Below are 6,000 nucleotides of genomic sequence, written 5' to 3'. Positions count from 1 at the left end.
TCAAATTTCTGATATTCTGACTTGTTGTATGCTAATGGAAGTGAGAGACTCCGATCTTGAATGGTGGTTTCAAAAGGCCTCCAGTCTAATTTGGCGAGTATTATGCTCTCGGATCACAGACGCATTGATTTCGTAATCGACATTGATCCACCTATAACCACTCCATTTGCGTCTGCTACCGCTTAGCTCCCCCGAGTACAAAAGCACATTGCCCCAGAAGCAGAGAAGTATTCTCCAGAGTGCCACCATTTCAATTCGCTTGGGCGTAGAATACCGAGTTTATATCGCTGGAATTACCGCTCAAGTTGGAAGAAGCGAGCATTCTGCGGACCCTCGTTATCGTTTTCAAAAGCGTGCGCACTTTCTAGAAACCAAAAATAGGGCGTTTTCGGTAGCCAAAGGTCGTTGGATCAATTCCTATCCAAGGCATTGTAGGCGTTTCGGTAGCAAAACAAAACAAATAAAAATTTGTAGGTTGCTCGCCCACAATTTTTAATCGGTTTTTCCCCCTCACAGGGCGCAATCAGAAGAAAAGACGCTACCTAGATAAATAAGTTGATCGACAACTTCGCTGTTCTGAGCATTAATGCAGATACTAAAACAGCGTCGATTTCCCGTTAGACTGAAAATGATGGTTTTGGTGGTGTTTATCTTTAGTCTGTTTGTCTGCTTTCGTAAACCTAGATCTATTTAGTCAAGGTCTATGACAGGGTGAAAGGACAAATAGACGTCATCAGGATAATCGAGGTGTTAGAGAGAAGATATCATGGCCTATTGGACTGCTCCGATTTGCCCGGACAAGGCAACATGGGGAACGTAACCAACAGCAAGAAGAATAGTATCGGTGAGTCAATACTGGTTTACCGAACTCCGTTTTAAGCGTCAGGTTCCTTTTAACCTCCATTTATTTCGTGGCATTTGGCACATTATATGTCGATAGTTGCTATTAGTTTGTCCGGAATGGCACTCCTGCGTAAAGCATTAGCGATGCACTTCCTGTCTATTATGTCGAAAATTTCGTGAACTCTTCCCAATCCATTTTAATTTTAGCTGGATGACAGCATGCACGCAAATACCTACGTATAGCATTCTTCGAAATATTAACGTCCAACTTGTTTTTCACTGGGAATGTTTTAAAGTAGCCAGAATTTGCAGGGAAAAGCAAAAAGTTCTTTCTTGTTCAGAGGAGTATTCCGCATCCGCATGTTAGGGTGACTATCCATTTCATCCACTAGTTCACCGGATGTTATACGAATGAAAACCGCGATGAAATCTTCTATGAATGAGGAGTCAACCATTAACGAAAGACCACCTGGAAATTCTTTAGTGATGCGATATACAGTAGCGAAATCGCAGCTACGTTCATCAGCTTCGTCCGGTTACTAGCGTAACAAAAAATTGTCCTTTGTTGCGGCGTACGTTACGCTTTGATTCCTGGGATTTTTTGCGGTATCATAGCTCAAACGAAACGAATCGCCCCACTCCCAAGCAGCATTTCAGAGCGTGATCAATAACCTCATTTTCACCGGCGAGAAGAGCACTTTTGTTGGCGACCCGGTTCTTATCAATATTCTCCGCTGAGCTACTCAAGATGTCCGCCGTCAGATAATCAAAACAGTTTTCCCACTGTCGACTGACGGCCGGGTCCCGATGTTCTAACTGTCGGAAGTTGCGGACGTAATATTTAAGCCAAGATAGGCGACCATTAAAAGATGAGGTCGCTTGAGGTTGATATTTCGCGCAGCCCGAAGACAACTCATAAAATGTGGCCAGTTTGATGAGATGCGGCTTGCTGATTAGTTGAAACCCAGATTACCTTACGGCGGACTTTGTGCTCGAATCATGTGTCCCTAATGACGAGCCTGTAGAAGCTGCAGAATGCTGCAAACCTTTCATCATTGTCATTGCGGTCTTCAAGACGGTGCTTCCCCAACACATGCCCAAGCAAGGTGTTATCAAAATTTCTCTTACCACTCAGATCACCCATCATGACCGCAGCTCACCTTTAGCTCCGCTGCTTATAAAGGCACCTTCTCCTCTGCATCGGAAATCTCCGTTGGTGTGTAATACTGCACTATTGAGATGTTTCTCATCCTGGACCGGATCTTTTAGTTAGTATTATGCCTGCTTTTTGGGTTTTTATTTTTTAGAAATTCCAGGGTCATTTACTTAATTTTACTTCCCTTCTAAAACCTACAGATAATCTGATGTGTTGCTGATTTGCTTAGAGTGAAGTCTCTCCTGCATGTTCTGAAAATATCTTACAGATACATAATTCCCCACATTTCCTGCGTTTTTTAGGGGTGGAACAGATAATACTTCGTTGCCAATCGCCGACCATTGATCCGATGTTGCACTGAGCATAAGCCGATGTGCCGGTTAAAGTATTTGGACGCCTTAATATCTGAAAATGGCTCAAATCCCATCGATTAATGGTGACTAATCGTTCTTAAGCCAATGAATTGTGCGGACTGTTTCCTCCCTGATTACCTCGTGTTTCCATAGGGCTGATTTTGTGAAGTGACTGTATTTTACATCGTTCTCATGGTCTGCAATCCGTTGTTGTACCGTTTTACTTATGTAGACTTTCTTACATGAGGAAGGAATTGTACATTGACTGACTTTACTGACATTCATCAAGGTCTTTCATTGTATCTGGATAGCTGAGTGGTTAGAGCACAAGACCTTCCATATGATTGGCAATCGCGCTGGCAGTGGGATTTGTATCTTGATTTGATGTCCGATACCAGTCGACTCAATTGTGAATGAGTACCAGAGTCAAATCAGAGTAATAATCTCGGCGGAGCGCAATGCTGACCATATTACCTCCAATAGGGTACTATAATCCTGTTCTGTACCGTTTCGGTCTTGAATGAAGTTCTCTAGCACACTTCAAGGCCCTGATCCAACTGGATTGTTGCATGGCGTTCAACCAACACGTGGCCAATTTGACTGAACTTAGTCCCGTCTAGGTAGGCCCATGTTTGACTTTGGACATATTTCTGCAAACCAAGTATTGACAACATCCATCATTGTGACACTACTAGTTGATTAATAGTTGTCATTTTATGTAAGCTATGGGCGTCGACGTTTCGCCGTATTGCGGGCCTACTCCTTATCTGGGCACGCTTCGGGAGTACATTCCACTGCCTCGTAGCATGTATCCTTCTCCAATCCTGCAGTCTCCTTTGTAGGGACGTCAACCTTAAGTTGGCTTTTATTTGGAAATTTCTCTCGCCATCGTAGAGTGCCTAAGCATTTGCTTTTGTTTTCAAGGTCGATAGCGCGTATGGTTTACTGGATACGTAGTGTAGTGGCTCTCCTTCAGAATGCTACAACATCCAACTGGGTATCGGCTAGTTACGTGGCAGTAGTTCTGTACAGGAAGAGCACCTTCCATTAGAAAATCTGCATATCGATCGTTCCTTTTCGTTGCAGGGTTCGTCGTTGTATTGTTACTTCAGTCGACCGGACCTTGAAATCTGGAGGACCAGTCGGTGCGATTTGTCCCGTTCATTCTTCTCCGTCAGCAATTTCTCATTGAGGAAAAACTCACAGCGATCACCATGTGGTTCGTTCAGCAAGTGTTTCCCAGGTTTCGTGTTTCATTGTTGATACCAATCAACAATTCTTTTACGTTTTTGCGTATTTGAGGCACTATTTGTTCAATTCTTCTGTACTTAAGTTGCTGTAGTAAGTGAAGCATTTAGCTTCCGAAATAAGTGCATGTACAAATAATTATTTTTCCAAGGGGGTAAGCTTAGGCGATGGTCAGGGACAAATCTAACAAAAGGGCAGAGCTATCCCAAAAACTTAAAAATAATTCGAAATCGACCGCGCATGTTTACCCGCAAATACTGAAGCTCCACTGAAGTAGCTCGTCGACGCATACTTGCACGCTTCTGCGCTAACAAGCCTTGAAAATGGGGGGGGGGGGGGGGGGGTCGTTTTGGACACTTCAGTCGCTCACGTGGCATTACTCAACATTTAAATGTGTCATTGTGTGTGACGCCGGAATCGAGTGCCGCGATCTTAAGCAGGCGTGGTCCTTAGCATGCTCAAGCCAATTTCGTCTGAGGACTACAGAAGCTGGGGAGAAGAAGGGCGAGAGTAGCTTATTATCAGCAAGATTTCCATAGAGCCAAGTTGTATCCAGTGTGGTATCTTAGTTTGTTTCCTTTGAACTCTATTTGATCAAGTAAAACGAAACTTGCAATCAATAAATCCCCCTCAATCCGCCCCCCATTTCCATCTGTTCAATTTTCTTCTGAAACTTGAACTCTCGACATGTTAATCTTGGCACATAGCAGAGACACAATTTCTGTACCAATTTTCATATGTAATATTCACTTGACGGAACATTCTGTAATCGTTTTTCGAATCGATACATCCTATCCAACCACCGGCATCCTTCAGTAGCGTTTTGAAATCATGTTATAGTGGAAAAAACGAAAGAGTGTATCAGTTCACTGGGTATGTTATCCTGGCATGACTTCCTCTGCATGACTTGGCTTTCGGGTGCAGAGATTCAGGACAAGCCTTGGCTGTTGCGCTTCCTTTGCATGAAAGTTATCTGCTTTCTCTTGCTGTGATGGAAGTTGATATCCAGCTGTAGACCAATGATGTGTATCTGAGGCAGATTTGACGCAATGTTTGATATCTCCTCCAAGTTATTAGAGCTCTACTTGACTTCAATATTCATTTGAAGTTTAGTCTAACGCAGGGGAGTGGAGAGTTGAGCAGAGCTGCTGCTTTTCTCGCAGTTGGATGAAATGAAAACTGTATGTCGCATAAGAAACTCCAGCACCAGATACTTCATTTTCTTTCGTTCAGCCACTATATGGATCCATTTTTATCCGAGCGACTAAAACGCTTTCATCATGAGGACCTTTATTTAACGAATTCACCATTCATACGAGTATCTGATAAATTTTTGCCCCCAGGCCATGCTACGTAACCACAATACCGCACTCAGACCAAATTCATAACAACTTTGTGGAAAATTCATTACATGTAAAGGCACTGAAAGATAATATTGAGATGAACTCACGAGAGCAAGGACTAATCTGAATTCGTTTTCATCTTTGCCAAACATCTGCTCACGAATTTTCTTCACTCGATGAAAAATTGCTCGGGCTATAATGAAGACACACCGAAACCATTACGGGCGCCCCCACTCGCGAACGGGGCCAAAGTGCATTAACCTCCTTGGAACGGTTAAGTGAAGCAGTTTTCGAAGGAAAATGAAATCATTTATATCCTGTCATTTGTCTGAAATCCCATATTATTTTATTTTCGAAAGGAGCATTAATTTTGGCATGCGAAAATGGATTGAGTTCGTGCAGCGTTTAAAGGATGCTTTGTGTGTGCTTAGTATTCAGGAGGTGATCAGAGGTACCAACAAATAGCGTTTTGTTTATCAAATTCCATAACTACTCGTATTGGAAGAGTAAAATAATGGATGCAAATAGATGTAGGGGATTTCCATTTAGGGTGAACGGCATTCTGAACTCGAATGAAATTTATTTTATTTTGGTAATGGGCGAAATATGTATTCCACATCGCTGGAGGATGTGTTTAATGTGGTGATATTGTTTGCATAAGTAGTTACAAATAAAGTCTTTAGAACACAAACACTTTGGCAGAAAATATGGAGTTGTGGAAAAGGGCGACTTCCTATTTTTATTCTTAGCAAAGGTTTCACACCAATCTCCAAGACCTATCACGAACTCCGTCGAACGGAGCATCAACTTCGCAATCAGATGATGAAAGGGAAAGGGAAACTAACTGGTCTACAAGCTTGAGAAATACAAGGAGCAATCGCACCAGGTCTGGAAGTTTTTCCAACAAGGAAGCAGGATGAAACCACATGCTCATACTGCGGAGAAAAAAAAGTAACCTGATGTTGATGTTAGAACGTTTGGTTAAGTATTTTGATGAATTTTGATGAAAAACGGTCCGTATAATTCATCGACATACGCACGATAAGTCGTCAAGAAC

Source organism: Hermetia illucens, chromosome 5, assembly GCF_905115235.1.
Source record: "Hermetia illucens chromosome 5, iHerIll2.2.curated.20191125, whole genome shotgun sequence".
Taxonomy (NCBI): domain Eukaryota; kingdom Metazoa; phylum Arthropoda; class Insecta; order Diptera; family Stratiomyidae; genus Hermetia; species Hermetia illucens.
This window is presented reverse-complemented; position numbering follows the sequence as displayed.